This window comes from Bos javanicus, chromosome 10 (genome assembly GCF_032452875.1).
Source record: "Bos javanicus breed banteng chromosome 10, ARS-OSU_banteng_1.0, whole genome shotgun sequence".
Lineage (NCBI taxonomy): Eukaryota > Metazoa > Chordata > Mammalia > Artiodactyla > Bovidae > Bos > Bos javanicus.
Genome location: NC_083877.1, coordinates 17303565 through 17321238, shown reverse-complemented (window position 1 = coordinate 17321238; position 17674 = coordinate 17303565). Strand labels below are relative to the sequence as shown.

The following is a 17674-nucleotide window of genomic DNA, read 5'->3' as shown; positions in this document are numbered from 1 at the left end:
ATGGCTGGTTCCTACTTCTAGGTTTGTTCAAAGTGTGGTGCTCAGTCCCTTTTAGCTGTCATCCATAACGATCTTGGCCTTGGAGGCCAGAGTGACCTTGGGCAAGACGTGCCACCTTAACTGAGCTTCAGCTGAAGAATGGAGCAAGAGCATCTCTCCATGGAGTCATGTTAGAGAGGAAAGGAAACAAATTGTAAAGCATCTAGTTAGAAATTGCAGGAAGAAATGTTTCTCTGTTCCCTTTCTCCCCAGACTCCTAAAGCCTGTTGAGGTGGAGTGCAGGCCCACATGCTCCCCTCCTGTGGTTTGACTCTCATCCACCACAGGCTGGTTCTGCAGGGTCCAGGCGTCCCCAAGCCCTCCCCGTCTCGTCTGCCTGGAAGAGCAGCCGCCAGGGTGTTGACGTGCCTCTGATGATCTTCCCCTCGAGGAAGCCGAGTGATAGTGGTGCGGACATGTGCTGAGCCTCCCTCTCATCTCAAGCTCGTCATCGGCTCCCATAGGCAGGCACCGGAGGGGCTCCCAGCCAGCTGGGCGGGCTCCAGGCAGCAGACTCTGGTTTGCACAGGGGCTGATTCAGGGAGGAGGGGCAGGTCCGTCACGGGGACAACTCACTGAACACTCAGTCTTTCCTGAGCCCTGGGCTGGCTCAAACCTAGAAACAGGAAGTGGCAACGTTGATGTGGTGGGAGCCCAGGAAGCCCAGGCACCTCACTGTTGGTGTGGGGAAACTCAGTGCAAAGGACCAGAACTCAGACTGATTTCTTCGACAAACATGATTCAGAATGACTTGCAGACTTGGCACCATGATGGGGACGGGAACCCAGCCCCTACCTCTCGTATGGGCTTCCAGGGCACACGCAGGTATGAGTTTGGACGGCTGTACAGTCTTGTGGTGTGAGTGGCTTGGTCTCAGGGCTGAGCCTGCCAGTTCTCTGAGGACCCCCACAGCCCCTAGTGCCCCGCATAGACTTGGGTGTGTGGTGGGCCACGGCTGCACACCTGGGGGCTTAGGGACCCTGTGAGACTGTCACCCAGGCCCGCTTCTTGATCTCCTGTCACTCACAATCTCCCTCGGAAAGCAGAGACAATGCTTTGGGTAACTGGATAGACCCCTTGGACACCCCCAGTAAGCACATGATCAATGCTACTTGGGCCAGATTAACCAGCCATTGGGCTTCCCTGGTAGCTCAGATGGTAAAGTGTCTGCCTGCAATGCAGAAGACCTGGGTTCTATCCCTGGGTCAGGAAGATCCCCTGGAGAAGGAAATGGCAACCCACTCCAGTACTCTTGCCTGGAAAATCCTATGGATGGAGAAACCTGGTAGGCCATGGGGTCGCAAAGAGTCGGACATGACTGAGTGACTTCACCTTTCTCTTGCATTTTCCAAGACCTGTGAACCATCTGGCTCATTCCCACATTTCCAGAGTCACTGAAGTCTCTCTGTTGTGTAAGATTTAGGGATCTAGGGAGGCCTGGGGCATTTTGACATCACCTGCTCCCCTGCCCTGCCTGTTCCCTCTCAGCAGGTGGAGAAGGATTTCTCCAGGAAGAATACAGGAATCTGCAATGCACAGCCCGCAGCAAGGCTGAGGGCGGGCTACGCCCACAGCTGGGGAATGAGTATATTTCTGGATGGCCCTTCTGCTTACACCACATTTCCAGAAACTGATCATCTAGATGTTAACTTCCTGCCCTGAGCAAAGCACCGTGCTGGAGGGAGTAAGGCTGACCTCAGTGAGTTGTATCTGGGATGGAACAGAAAGGATACCTACCCAAACTGGGGTATGCTGGTGAATGTCTAATAACCAGCTTTCCACAGGGAAAGCATGATGCCCTATCACAGCATTTGGCAGTTCCCACGGTATGCATGTTTTCACCATAACCACTCTCAAGGTGCCAGTGTGGCATCTTTGGCAGAGATGCAGAAAATCAGGTCTTGAGAGCGGAAGCCAACTCCAGCACACCACTGTCCCAAACTAACCATGGGCCAAGGTAGTTTGTAAAGCATACCTAAAAAGAAAGATATTTCTCTATACAATTCTATGACCCCTGGACAGGGGAGAAATATCCTCTGATGGAGCTTTCTGGGGAGGCTCCAAGGAGCAATCATTTGGCTTGGGTTTTGAGGAAAGAACGGCTTTCACCAAGAGCAGGGGAGCAGAGGTCCTCCAGCCAGAGGGAGCAGCCAGAGCCAAAGAAGTGTCCAACACGTCTGAGGACCAGTGTCCCATGGCAAGACCATGGGACCATAGATCACAGCAGGCCTTGTGTACTCTGCTCAGGAGTTGGGCCTTTATCTTGTCAGCAGTGGGAGAGACAATGGTATATCTTAAGCAGGTGACTGACATCATAAGTTCTGTGTGGTTGTGTTTTTTTAAATCTTGACTTCACCATTTTATTTCTAAAAAAAGAAAAAATGTTTGTTTATTACAAAAACAAATCAAGCAATGCATCGAAGTACCAAAAGAATTTTGGAACATTATGTGAATGTCTTCCCAACATGTCTCCATACATACGCACAGAGAAAAGATTAGAATAGTGGACACAACATAATAGAAATGAAAATAAAGGTATAAAAGAGAGAACACAGGAGTTAACTGGTGCCTTTGCTTCTCCTGCTTGTTGTCAGTACTGTGTATCAAGTGTGGCACTGTGGCAGCCATCCTGTGACCATGAGGAAAGCTGGCCCATGGCAGCCAATAGACTGAGGGTGGTAACAAAGTGGGAAGATGAGGAGAATATGGGTTTTAATGATGTAGGGTAGCTGCTGTCTTTTATATGTAGATCATCATGAGACAACTCTGGTTTTTATATGTGTATGATTTTCCTATCTACTTATATTCTGAATTTTCAAGGCTTAAAACTTGGCTGTAATGAAGCAAGTCAGTATGATAGAGTGTCAAGGGCTCAGGCTTTGGAGTCAAACAAAATTGTTTTCCTTATGGAGGAATTGACTGGAGAAGGAAATGGCAACCCACTCCAGTATTCTTGCCTGGAGAATCCCATGGACAGAGGAGCCTGGCAGGCTACAGTCCATGGGGTTACAAGAGTCAGACATGACTTGGTGACTAAACCGCCACCAACCATGGAGGAATTGGGCTTCCGTGGTGGCTCAGTGGTAAAGAATCTGCAGAGATGCAAATGTGATCCCTGGGTCAGGAAGATCCCCTGGAGAAGGAAATGGCAACCCACTTCCTTGCCTGGGAAATCCCATGGACAGAGGAGTCGGACGGGCTACAGTCCTGGGGGTTGCAAAAGAGTAAGACACAACTTAGGGACAAACAATAGCAACAACAAATAGAGGAATCACTTAATCTCTCAGAGCTTCAGTTTTTCTCATCTCTGAAATTGGAATAAACTTGTTCACAGAAATGTTGTGAGCACGGCATTAGACAACATATGTAAAGTTTCTACCTCTATGCTTAGGAAGAAGACACTCAGAAAATGCTTATAAAATATACAAATAGATCTGAGAAAGTATGGAGATGCCACTGGGAAAAAAACCATTTTACTTTGATTCCCTCAGTACTTTCAGCAAAGATGGGTTTGACTATGCCTGAGGGTACAGCTCTGCCACGGGCAGATGAGCAAGTTTCTTTATTGCCCTAAGTTTCACTTTCCTTAACTGTAAAATGGGTACATTACAAGAGGGTTAAATAAAGTTAATGCCCAAAACACTTGAACATGGTAGGCTGCTAATTAATACTAGTTTCCTTCTTTCTTTTTCCTCCAACACACAGATAAGTGCTTACATATACGTGAGTACAGATGCACCCAGACTCACATACATCCAAATACACCCAGACAAATACACGCACACACACACCCCTTTCTTAGCTCCAGAGTCTTTCAAAAGATTTTTATGAGGGTGTGGCTTTAAGGACGCTGTTCCCCCCTTTCTGTCTGCAAAGCCAGCCTGCTCACCTGATTACTGTCGTGAGTTCTTTATCTTTCACTGGATTTGTTTTCCAAGTGTAGGATCTTTAAACAATGGACGTTGAAGCTTAAAGGAAAACTATTTTCTGGGGGAAAAGACACTTTAAGATGAAATTTTGTATTAGATGCACAGCTAGTAAATAATCTAGTACACAATTAGACATGTAATGCTTTGAGTATAAAACAGCACATTTTTGCAGATGAGACAATGATTTGGGGAATAAGAGGGAGGCAGGAGAGAGAAATGAAGGAAGTAACTGTTAACTTCCTTTCTATTTACCTGGTGGAACTGGGTCTGGCCCCGGAATGTGGGTCTGGGAGGGACCTACCAGACAGGCTGTGCCTGGATGCAAGGAGCAGGAACATGAGAGGTGGGCTGCTGGTTGGTCTTCCATCATGTCCAAGCATCAGCATCCCGGGGGGGACCTTCGTGGAGTTGTCCCTGTACGATTCCTTTAGCTTTCTCTCTCAGTTCCCAACCCCATTCTTTCCTCCTCTATTCTGTGTAACATCATGACAAATTTGTCCCTTGAAATGTCACTTTTTTCAAGAGAACCTCCTGCTGGAAGACTTCCCTCCTTCCCCTCTTCCTGCTTAACTTCCCAGGAAAACGAGGCAATCTTTGGATGTGGTTCTCCCGGCGTGCATCTGCCAGTGACATTTCCATCCTTTTCAGAGCTGCCTGATTCTAGAAACTGACTGCTCCAGCTCTAAGCCACAGAGCTGGAGTCTTAACTTTCTAAAGGCTAAGTGTGTGCCTGACTTCAATCCCAAGCCACTCTCTCTGACTACCTTTCTCTCCTCTTTCCCACCAGTATCTTCTCTTCCTGATTTTTCTTTCTGTTTCACCTTCCTAGGATCCTTGAGCTGAATCCTCAACCCCATGGGCTTGTCTTTGACCTGGATGTCCCTCCTAGCCGGGGATTTGGATTTTCCATCTGACCAGGCATTCCTTCCTTCCTTCATCAAACTCATATGGAGCAGTCGAGGTGGCGTATGCTGGGCTGTGCTCATGAGGCGTGAACAGTGCTGTGATCTGCAGAGGAGGTCATCAGACAACTCACTTACTCTGTGTGTTGGCGGGGAGTGTTGAGTGGGTGGGGAGAGTGCAGTTGAAGAGGAATAAAATGCTGTCCTTGAACTCTGGCAACTCGCCAGAGGCTGGTCAATAGAATTTTATTCTTAATTGATTTATCAGATTAGCTTTAATGGAACCCAGAGGATGCTGGAGCAAGTCAGGAAGTGATTACAACAGAAGAGATTGGACTCAAGGTTTCCCTTTGATCTTCAAACAACCCTGAGAAGGAGGGGGTTGTTCCCGTTTCCCAGTCTGGGAAGCAGACACAGAGAGACTTTCCTGAGGTCAGCCAGTGAGTGGTGGAGAGGCTGCGGACGTGAGGCCAGGCAGGCCTGGTGGACATCCTGTGTGTGCCACTGAGCTTGCGCCAAGCCCAGGGCTTCTGCTGAACAGGCTTGTGGGGACTGTGAGGCACAAATCCCTTCCACAGGGCAGACTGGAGCCTCTCTTTCACTTTGGACACCTCTTCCTTCTCTCCCTACATAGTCTTCCTAGCTCTGCGGCCTCGGCCCCAGGCCAAAGGGGAGCCTGCCGAGTGGTCATCTGAGTGCACACCATCCAGAGCTAATAGGAAAAGGACATTGATTTATGTCCTTTTAGGACGATGCCAGGGCAATGCCAGGGAAGAAGCAGGGTGGTGGGGTGGGTGGGTGATGAGGAGGAACCTGCAGAGACTAAGAATCCCTAAGCCTTACTACAGAGGCTGCCCTCTGATTCCTGGGTAGGTGTGGTCTGAAAATCTTCTGTGTAAAACTGAAATGGAATCACAAATGAGGGGAAATCATCTTGGGGCTTGGGTGTGCCTTCTAGGGCTGAATTAATTTAAAAACCTATTGATTTTCCCCACTGATTAATAGGCCTGGCACGTGAGAAAGGGCGGCAGACCCGTAGGCAGCTTGAATCGCTGCCCTAGCTCACCAGCATCCCTCTGCTGCATCCCTTGTCACCTCTGAGTCCTGGCAATTTTATAATTGGCCCAATGGGTTATGATTTGAAACCAGAAGAGCCAATTAGCAGGAGTTTCCTTTGACCTCTGGTTTGGGGTAGTAAGAGACGAAGTAATGACTTGAGACAGAGGGAAGAAAAAAAAAAACTAAACTAAAAACAAAAATAGAAAATATCAAGAGCAAGACTTAAATCTTTTTGGTGCTCTGATTAATAACCCTGTCATGCCGATCACAAGCTCTAAACAGCAATGCTGGTTGCAGCTGAATTTTTTATACTTTCTATTAATCTTTAATGATAGCTTGGTCACCTAGTCTCTTTTATCTTGTCAGATAAATGTATGGTTAACAGGATAATGAGATTTCTAAAGCCCCGTTCCAGCTCCCAGCTCTCTGGTGCATGCGGTGACCTCTGACCCCCGGCAGACAGCGGCACCAGGGTGCTGATAATTGGTAGGTGTGCTGGGAATGTATTGGAAGCTGACGGATGGTTTAAACTTTGATTTGAGGTCAGCGAGGTCACAGAGCTCTGGAAGACCAGCCCGGTTTTATTACCAACTGCCTCTGATGGGGATATAATTAGATTTAGCTATTGCTTTATTAATAAGTAATCGCTTCCCCCATCACTGTGGGTGGGCGAATGTTTTCCTTGGATAATTTTCGGACACTAGTCTGGCTTTATTAATAAGCATATATCATGTGTATTTGACCAGGCACAGATGCACATCTGGTTTTCTGGACTTTGGGGGAACTTTATCATTTTTACTCACTTGCAGTGTTGAATAAATCGGCTGTGCCTTGTGAAATCTATCCCTGCCTCGGTGACCTCGTACTCTCTGTTATTGTAGGGAACCTCTCTTTTGGCCTATTTCTTAATGGCACAAGAATAAAAAATGTGTAAATAATTGTATCCAACTGTCCATCCAGATGTTCATCCATCCATCCTTTCATCTACTCCATCATGTGAATATTTGCTAAATGTTAGTTTCAGTCCCAGGTGAGGGGGACAGGGGCTGACAAAGAGTTAAAGACCTAATCCCCCTCTTAAGAGATTTACAGTTCAGTTCAGTCGTGTCTGACTCTTTGTGACCCCATGGACTGCAGCACGCCAGGCCTCCCTGTCCATCATCAACTCCCGGAGCTTACTCAAACTCATGTCCATCGAGTCAGTGATGCCATCTAACCATCTCATCCTCTGTCGTCTCCTCCTCCCGCCTTCAATCTTTCCCAGCATCAGGGTCTATTCCAACGAGTCGGCTCTTCGCATCACGTGGCCAAAATGTTGGAGCTTCAGCTTTAGTATCAGTCCTTCCAATGAATATTCAGGACTGATTTCCTTTAGGATGGACTGGTTGGATCTCTTTGCAGTTCAAGGGACTCTAAGGAGTCTTCTCGAACACCACAGTTCAAAAGCATCAGTTCTTTGGTGCTCAGTTTTCTTTATCGTCCAACTCTCACATCCATACATGACTACTGGAAAAACCATAGCTTTAACTAGACATACCTTTGTTGGCAAAGTAATGTCTCTGATTTTTAATATGCTGTCTAGGTTGGTCATAGCTCTTCTTCCAACGAGCAAGCATCTTTTAATTTCATGGCTGCAGTCACCATCTGGAGTGATTTTGGAGCCCAGGAAAATAAAGTCTGTCTCTGTTTCCATTGTTTCCCCACCTATTTGCCATGATGTGATGGGACTGGATGCCATGATCTTTGTTTTCTGAATCTTTTCTTAGTTTTTTGAAAAGAGATTTACAAGAAGCAGACAAATACATTCCAAAGAATGATGAGTTAAAAACCATAAGAAAATATTAACAAAATGCTACAGTGCATGAAAAGTATTGAGTGTCAGACCCGACACATGAAAAATACTGAGTTTGGTAACAGTTGTTAACATTACTTGTATATTTTAAAGAAGGACTGGGGCACAGAAAGGGAATAGACTTGAAAGAAGGGCTGTGAATGTTTTATAATTTTGAGAACTACCCCCATGAATCCCTATAATAGAAAATAGAGAGGAATACGGGAGGCTAGGGTGAGAAACAAAATGTAAGAGAAAGAGAATTAAAGAAAGGTCACTCCTTAGTCCTAGACTCTGATTAATTCAACGACTATTTAAGTGTCTAGCAGAGACATCACTTTGCAGACAAAAGTCTGTCTAGTCAAAGCTATGGTTTTTCTGGTAGTCATGTATGGATGTGAGAGTTGGACCATAAAGAAGGCTGAAAGTAAAGTCGCTCAGTTGTGACCAACTCTTTGTGACCCCATGGACTGTAGCCTACCAGGCTCCTCTGTCCACAGGATTTTCCAGGCAATAGTACTTGAGTGGATTGTCATTTCCCTCTCCAGGGGATCTTCCCGACCCAGGGATCAAACCCAGGTCTCCGGAATTGTAGACAGACGCTTAACCGTCTGAGCCACCAGGGAAGGCTAGGCACTGAATAATTGATGCTTTCCAACTGTGGTGCTGGAGAAAACTCTTGAGAGTTCCTTGAACAGCAAGGGAATCAAACCAGTCAATTCTAAAGGAAATCAACCCTGAATATTTATTGGAAGGACTGATGCTAAAGCTCCAATACTTCGGCCACCTAACTGAAGAGTCAGCTCACTGGAAGAGACCTTGATGCTGGCAAAGGTTGAGGGCAGTGAGAGAAGGGGGTGACAGATGATGAGATGGTTGGATGGCATCATCGACTAAATGGACATGAATTTGAGCAAACTCCTGGAGATAGTGAAGGACAGGGAAGCCTGGTGTGCTGCAGTCCATGGGGCTGCAAAGAGTCGGACAGGACTGAATGACTGAACAGCAATGTGTCAGACATATCCTGGTAGGACAGTCTTCTGCATTCACCCAAAGATAACTTCAATATAAAGACTGCAATTCTCATGGTCAGTACTCTAGGACTACATATGTCATTCTATTCTGAAATCCTGGAATCTTGGTATTTTGGGTGATTAAGCACCATCTAGTAGGTATTTTTTAAAATCTGATATTTGCTTTGCTGGGCACCTCTCCTCCAGCTGGTAACTCGGGGATTTATCTCCTGCGATCTTAACCTGTACCTCAAGACTTAAACACGGCACTAAAATTTCTAGTTGAACAAAGGAATGCACTTTTAATAAATGATTCTGACCACATCTCTACTATATTTCATCTGATCTAAGACACTGTTCTGTTATGTAGCATGAAAAAGAAAAAGCACTGTTCATCCATGCTCCTAATTATACTGTGATATGCTGTGGGCTAGAAGACATATTCTGAGTTCCAAAATGTGAAAAGAAACATGTTTTATAATTGAAAAAAGGCAGCAGTTTAAAGCTTCCCGTAATATACTGTGGTTCTAATTCTTATTTCTCAGGTTCCTTGGGAAGGTGGCCGTATTTTTGTATGGTCATTGGCCACTTGTCCTCTAGAGCTAGCTGGGCTTGGGTCTACTTCCCAAAGTCTTAGATGGCATCTCTTAAAGAAGAGAATATGTGGAGGTGAAGGGAATTCTCAGTTTGATGCCTCACTTTGCCTGGACAGACCCTGCTGTTTCTTCTTGCTCTAGAGGTGGAGTCCTTCTATTCTCTTCCCATGTCTCCTTCCTGGGCCACATCAATTCTCCTAGGGCCTGAGCCTCTCTCCAATAATCACTTGTCTTTACTAGAAGACCCTCAAGAGCAGTGGACAGGAAAATCCCACCAGGAAATATTCAAGCTAAGACCAAGGAACCTCAGTCCCGGCCTTAGACTCTCCCAGATGGAGCAGTGTCTAAAGGCAAGTGGTACAAAGCAGTGGTAAGTTTGGTAAGAAATTACCAGTTGGTGGAAAAGTTGCTAAGCTATTTTCCTCTGAATGTTAAAGCTACTCTTGATTATTAACGCTCAGTCTTTTTGAGGATTTATAGGTGGAGCTAGAAGGATATAGTTAGATGATATATGGGTACTTATTTCACAGACCCCATCTGATATTTATCCAGAGAAGCAGTTCCTTTCTAAGAGCTCTTCCAGTAATTATTTTTGTTGAACACATGAGAGACATCAGGTACCCTCTTTTCATTTGTGTTAGTCAGGATGGGCTAGGTTATGCTGCAGTAACAAGCATATGATTCTCGGTGATTTAACCCAATGAGAGTTCACTGTTCTTATCACTGATGGAATGCCCAGTGTGGGTATTGCCATCAGATGGCTCTGCTGGGCACCTCTCTTCCAAGAGGTGACTCAAGTATCTGCCCCTTTTTGTTTAGCTTGAGAGGGTACCGTAGTGCCCTCAGAGACTTCCTTAGTGGTTCAGATGGTAAAGAATCTGTCTGCAATGCAGGAGACCTGAGCTCAATCTCTGGGTTGGGGACATCCCCTGGAGAAGGGAATGGCAACCCACTCCAGTATTCTTGCCTGGAGAATCCCGTGGACAGAGGAGCCTGGTGGAGTACAGTCCATAGGGTTGCAAAGAGTTGGACATGACTGAGCAATTAACACTTTAGTGTCCTCGAAGTCCTCTTCAGGATCTTCTTCTGCATTCAGCCAGCAAATGAGCAAGGTAGACATAAAAAGAGGAGTTTGTGGAGGCTCTAGGAGCCAGCCTACAAGTGGCAAGTCTCATTTCTACTACATTCCATTTATTAGAGCTAGTCACATGGCTCTGCCTAGATGCAGGGGTCATATCCAGGAAGAATGTGAACTGGTTTGGGTGAATATTTACTGTTATCTCTTCCTCATCAAAAAAAATCCACAGCTGGAAAGTGGAATGATGATGCAAACTCAGAATAAGGTCCTCTTTATCCTTGTTCCACAGGCCTAGAATCTTTTGTGGTGAAGTGAAATAGCTCAGTCATGTCCGACTCTTTGCGACCCTATGGACTGTAGCCTAGAGCACATGGGCTCAGTAGTTCCATCGTGTGGGCTTGTTTAGTTGCAGTGCAGGCTTAGTTGTTCAGTGGCATGTGGGATCTTAGTTCCCTGGCTAGGGGTCGAACCTGCATCCCCTGCATTGGAAGACAGATTCTTAACCACTGGCCCACCAGAGAAGTCGTCTTCTAAACCTTTCTCAGGCTGAAAGCAAATCTTTGGCATGGTGGTTAAGAGGATGGGCTCTGGAACCAGTCTGCTTGCATTTAATTTAAACTGTACAACTTAATACAGTTTAATACTGGCTCTGTGACCTGGGAAAGCTTCCGAGCTTCTCTGTGCCTCACCTGTGTAATGGGGATAATAACGATAGCCACCTAAAAGAGTGCTGCGAGGACTGGTGAGTTGATGTGGTCGATGGAAAGGGCATTTTAGGGCCCTGAGCCTCCCCTGACCACAGGCACTTTGCACCCCTGTTGCCCCCACCCACACCCCCATCCCCCCCCCCACACCAATCTCAGCAGAGACAACCAATTCAGATGCAAGCCATTGCCTAAATGAACCAACTTCCAGATCAGTTTATTATCAAAACACAGTATAAATGTTGTTTTTATACTCAATAAACAGTTCCTCAGCTCTGCGAAATGAAATATTCCTTTCATTATGAAACTGAGAAGCCATTTATCCCGCGTCTTAAGTGGTATAAATAGACTACGTGGCAGTCAGCGGAGGGATAATGGCTCTGTTTATTTTCACTAGCTGGGGATGGGCTGACACAGCGTGTACCGGGGGAGTGAGTGCAGCTCCTGGAAGGGGACCCACAAATCCGTCATTCTCGCCAAGAACAAGGTGCCGGGCATCTGTTCTCAGGCTCCGCTTGCCAGGCCCAGGCAGGCGGGGGAAACACTGGGATTCCACCCGGCACCTTGAGGAGGCAGCTCAGAGCTTCAGCTGGAGAAGGGTCCACCCAGATGGACAGAGCTCATGGGCCTCGGCGGCCCTGTGACACCACCCGCCACGCCGCCCAAGATGTCATCTCATGGGTGCTCAGGCATAAACCCTCAAGAGCCTTTACAGATTACAGAGTTTCCTGCTCCCAAGTGACTATGGAAGGACCAGAGGCAGAGCCTGAGAACAGGGTCCAAGGTCAGGCTCTGGCTCTCTCCCTCTCTCTCTTTCTAAGTCTATTGAATTTTTGTTACAATATTGCTTCTGTTTTATGCTTTGTTTTTTTTGGCATGTGGGATCTTAGCTCTCTGACCCCAGCACCCCCTGCATTGGGAGGCTAAGTCTTAATCACTGGACAGCCAGCTGTTGCTGCTGCTGCTAAGTCGCTTCAGTTGTGTCCGACTCTGTGCGACCCCATAGACGGCAGCCCACCAGGCTCCGCCGTCCCTGGGATTCTCAAGGCAAGAACACTGGAGTGGGTTGCCATTGCCTTCTCCGGACAGCCAGGGAAGTCCCCAAATTTTATTCATTTATTTTTATAGACCACACCCTGCAGCATGTAGGATTGTAATTTCACCACCAGGATTGAACCCCTGCCCCCTGCCCTGGGAGCGTAGAGTTTTAACCACTCAGCCGCCAGGGAAGTCCCTTAGAGTCTGCCTCTCTTAAACCATGAGATACTGGACAAGTCCTTAACTCTCTGCCCTCCATCTCCTCGTTTTGGCAACAGGAGAGGCTCACCTCCCCTAGTATGTGATTGGATGAGATAGTGCATATATAGGTGTTCAGTTTTGCACAAACATATGCCCTGATATTTCTGGAGAGAAGACAGAATTCCATAGTGAGAGAGTCAGGGGCTCGTGGAGGATTCCAGATCAGATCCAGGTCTCCTGACCTGTGGTCATGAGTTCTTTCTAACAGGGTGTTTCTTGGATTAAACATGGTCTCTGGAAAGGCAGGGCCACTGTCTCAATGTGCTCTGCGTGACTCCAGGTGGTGGTGGGTAGATGGCTATTCACTCAGCTAGCGCCTACCAGGGAGGAGACCGCATGGGCTGAAGACCTTGAATCAGAAGAAATGTGTTTCTAAGAAATAGAAGACTCTTCAGCTCACTGACACTTTAGTATAGATTAATTTTTCCCCTTTCTGGTAGAAAATAACAATTAACAGACATGGAATCTGAGACGTGTTTTGTTTGGGGTCTCAGGACACGAGTTGAGGGCTCCGTGTGATGGGAGTGAGGGGCATTGACCTCCGTGAGCACCTAAGACAGGGCAGAGGAGTTGCAAGAACCATCAATGGGAAAAGTTGAATGTTGATGTCAGATGGAAGCCTTTCCCAGAAGAAAGCCATGTGCGAGTCACTTCAACTCTTTGAGACACACTGTTTTCATCTGTACAATGGGCATAATCATATCTTGTAATTCTGAAGAGCAGAGGCCAGATTGGAAGATGTTTATGGGGCTGCTCCAGCCCCAGAGCCACATCTGAGCTGTGCTGGCAGCAGAAACCATTCATTCCTCTGCTTTGTCCAAGGGGTGGGTAGGAAGCACATTGTAGGGTTCTTTCTTACTGGGGTGGCTGGGCTTCCCTGGCAGGGGTGGGTAACGAGTGAGCTGAGGACTGCCGGGGCCAAGACAAGGCCTGGGGCAGGGATGGGTGGGGAAATTAAATAGAATGGAGGGGCTGGATCCCTTTACAGACTGGAGAAGCAAGGTTTCAATTCATTGACCTGAGGGGTACAGCAACTGAGCCCCAAGTCTGGGACTGGTCTGAGGGTCAGGCTGTGTGTGTTTGTATATACGTGGTGGGGGGAGTACCTAGGTGGTCTAGTCCACCCAAAGGGCCTGGGCTAGAGTTCAGTAAGGAGCACAAAGTGAGAAATTCTCCAGATGTGGGCCACCTGCTGTCCATGGCATCTGCCAGGACCCAGGCAGGAGACCAGAGCTGCTCTAAATGTTTCAGGGATATAATGCAAGGGATTGGTTATAAGGGGCTAAAAGGTCAGAGAGCAAATAGAAATGAAGCCTCTTGACCCTGCACCAAGAAGCCGCTCCTGTCCTGGGACCTTTCACCCACAGCCCTTGTGCAGCCCCAGTGCCATGATTGGGTGCGGCCACCCAGTGGGAACCTGAGGGTCTGCTCTTCTGCAGCTGTGCTGCGCTTAGTCAGTCAGTCTTGTCTGGCTCTTTGAGAGCCCATGGACGGTAGCCTGCCAGACTCCTCTCTCCATGGGGATTCTCCAGGCAAGCATACTGGAGTGCGTTGCCATGCCCTCATCCAGGGGATCTTCCCAACCCAGGGATCAAACCCAGGTCTCCCGCATTGCAGGCGGATTCTTTACTGTCTGAGCCACCAGTCTGAAGATGCTGCTGAAACTGTTTCCGTTGCTGCTGTAGCCCCCAGGGCCACAGCCACCGCTCCCTCTTTCCTGCCTTTCAATCATTGCAGGCAGATTCTTTACTGTCTGAGCCACCAGTCTGCAGATGCTGCTGTTTCCGTTACTGCTGTAGCCCCCAGGGCCACAGCCACCGCTCCCTCTTTCCTGCTTTTCAATCTCCCCCTGGTATTTCCTATTGGCTGAGCGTAATGAGAAGCCAGCAGGCAAGGGAGCTTGGGAAATGTAGTTTTCAGGGATAGGGGTGGATTGGAGATTGTAGAACTGGGCTCTGAGAGACCACATGTACCCCCTAGGTTTCAGAACGACCAGAGGCAATTGGATAGATGGACACATGATTTGTTTTAAAAGTTTACTCTGGATTCTTTCAACCACCTTTTGTGGGGGGCAGCGGTGGGGAGGTTTATCATGTCTATTTCAGGTATGAAGCTCAGAGAGGTTAACTAAGATGCCCAGGATCACACAGCCAGCAAATAGCAGAGCAGATCTTTGAACCCGGAACATCTGCTCCTTTTTACTTGGGGGCACTGCTGGTCACTGGGTTCAGTTGAGCTGAGGTTTTGACCAGGTGGCCAGTCCCAGCAGGAACCAGTGATTTGGGCAGAAGCTAGGAAAGCAGATGAGGCTTCTGAGTGGGGTTTGGGGGTGGGGAGCATCTGAAACCCAAGTGGTCCCCAGGGGCCGAGTTCACCAGCAGGTTGCTGGGCGCTAGAGCTGCAGAGGTGCCCACTCCCCTCCTGGGTGTGGAAAGGCAGTACAATTGCATTCTGCGGCCAGTATTTCTTGCTCAGAGTGGTACTGGGGGAGATGGGGACTGACCATTGCCCACTTTTGGGAGGGGAGCTGTGTGATCATAAAAACATGCCAAAGCAGTCTTAGCTCAGTGCAACCTGGGGCATCCATTAGCTCTTTGCTCCTCTGATGTGGAGGAGGTGTAGAGGTCCAGGGAACAATCACAACTGGATGGAGGGAATGACCTGGTGACATCCAAGATCTGCGGCCCCAAGGTCTCACACCCATAGCCCCTCTGACTTATACGGTGTCAGGGCAATCAGTGTAGCAAGTGCAATGGACCCAAACCCAGAGATCTGGGCTGAAATTCCAGCTGTCACCTCTTCACTGAGAGAGCTTAGGCAGATCAAAGTTACTTTTTGTTTTGGGGTCTTGTGATTCTGCCAGGGAAGAACAAGGAGTGGTTGCAAATAGCTCTTTAAGGAACCTGAAAGACCCTCAGAGGAAGGCCATGGCCACTTGGGGGCGGCACTGAGCCCTTTCTGTCTACCTTGAGCCAATGTTTCTGTTCCAGATCACTGCAGTTTTTCCAACAATCCATGTCCCATGACCCATTTCTCTACGTTCCAGCTTCTTCTTCTTCGCTTTCTCATTAGCTTACTTTGTCCTTATAAACATTGAAGGTGCCTTGAGGCTTAAGTGCACACCATCACTGGTGCATGGTGAGCCTGGGGACATGAGAAGGGGTGGGACTTGCTTCTTCCCACACAGTTGCTAGAGACGGTGGAATCTTGGAGTCTGGGACTCCTGACTCCCTCTTCCAGCCAAAGCACCTTGAAAGAACTTTGGTTCTCAGGAAGACTCTTCATTTGGAATAAACAAACCTCACTGGGACTATTTGGGAGAAGCAGACTTGACTTCAGCCTCCCAAGAAGCCTCCTCTCCACTCAGCCTCCCACACTTCCTTACCTGCATCCTGTCCACCTGTGTCAGATGTCTGTTGCCAAAGAAGATTGTGTAAGGAACCGCACTAAAACTTGATGACTCAAAATAACGATTGCTACAGCTCACGCATGTGTCGGTTAGTTCTACTAGTCTGCTTTCCTATATGTCTGTACTCTGTTGAAAGAGTACGGGCTGGGGGCTGGCTGGCCCTGGCTGGCCTTGCCTGTGTGTCTGGTGATCATTCAGCGGTCAGCAGGAATGCCTTGCTTTTTCTTCTCTTGGTCTCCCCTCCTCTGGCAGGCTGGCCCAGGCTTGTTCTTGTGGCAGCAGTTTTAGAAGAGCAGCAAGAGCTGAAGCTGCAAGGTCCCTTTAGGCCTTGGCTTAGAAATGGCTCCCCTGCTACTGTCACTTCCACTACATGCTGTTGGTCCAAGCAGGTCATCAGTCAGTCCAGCTATGAAGGATGGGAAGACAGGCTCCACCTCCAGATGGGAGGAGCCTCGGTGTACCACGGCCCCTTTGCAATCTACCACACCTTGACAGAAGGAATGCCTTCCCTGTCCTATGGTAGACACTGCGATGGCGTACCTCAATATCCACTCTTTCTTCCTTAATAATGGAATCCTGGCATTTATCTGGGCTCAGAATCATGACTGCCTATCTCTGACTTCCCTGAAGCTGTGACAGGCTATGTAACTAGATTCTGGCCAATGAGATGGTAAGAGAAACTGGCATGCATCTTTTGTCCCTTTCTCTTCTTTCTTCCTGCTTCATGGATTCTGGATGCAGTGGCTGGAGCCTGAGCAGCCAAATCAGACCATCCAGTAATGTGCTCAAGATGGCAGAGAAGCAAGGCAGAAAGCACAAATGTCCCTGGTGACTTAAGGTCTTTTATGTGAGAGTAAAACAAACTTCTATCTTATTTAAGCCATTGCTAACTTGATACTTTTGTCACAACTGAACTCAATTCTAATGAATAGACTTTCCTCCATCTACTGATTGTTTTTTACTTTCTTTCTTTTTCTTATAATTGTCCTCATCTTACAAAGCCTTCCTTGATCACACACAAGTCCTCTTCTGCGGATTCTCAGAACACTGCCTGTTTGTATGAGTCCCTGACGTCCCCCCACCAATCTGGCCTTGGTCTCTTGGTTCTCTGTTTGACTCGTCTTGGTATCTTATATATTATTGCTTTCATTTTATTGTAGAGCCGAGGTCTGTAGTCTACTTGATTTTTCAGCTAGGGACTGTAACTTCCTTTCTATTTCCCTCAAATAACTCAAAAATATTTCTGAAGTACTTGCCATATGTCAAACTCATGGTCCTTGCCATCATGGAACTGAGGTCTAGTGGGAGTAAACAGGCTTTGAACAAATAAACAAATGACTGTATAATTAAAAAGTATGGTAAGTGCCCAAATGCAAAATACCAGGAGCATCTAGTTTCGATCAGGTACTTGGGGAAGGCCGAAGAGACGGTGCTTGTGGTGAGATTGAACAATGGGAGAAACCAGGCAGATGTTGGAAAGAGAGCTCCTGCCAGAGGGATACCATGTGCAAAGGCCCTGAGGCAAAAAAGAGCTCTGGGTATTTGAGGAGGAGGAGAAAGAAGGTTCCTGTGAATGGAAAGCAAGGGAGGGAATGGAAGAAGAACTCAGAAAGTAAGCCAGATCACACAGGGCTATGGGGGACGTGGCCAAGAATCTGGATTTTATTGCATGTGCACCATATGGAAACCAGGAGGTTTCAGGCACCAATATGGTCTAGTTGTTAGGATTCAGTTCTCCTGCCTGTAACTGAAAACCCAAGTATCAGCCTGGAGGAAAGCAATCCAGGGTTCATATGGAGGCTCCAGGATGTCATT

At 47.5% G+C, this 17674-nt stretch overlaps 1 long non-coding RNA gene across 6 annotated transcripts in view; it reads left to right on the top strand.

Moving 5' to 3' along the window:
- LOC133255710 (uncharacterized) overlaps window positions 1-17195 on the top strand; it is a 33952-nt gene extending 16757 nt beyond the window's left edge. For all 6 annotated transcript variants that reach the window (XR_009739031.1, XR_009739028.1, XR_009739026.1 and 3 more), the window contains exon 3: window positions 253-17195. This is a non-coding gene — a long non-coding RNA (uncharacterized LOC133255710). The remainder of the gene's footprint in view (window positions 1-252) is intronic.
- Window positions 17196-17674: the final 479 nt, after the last annotated feature.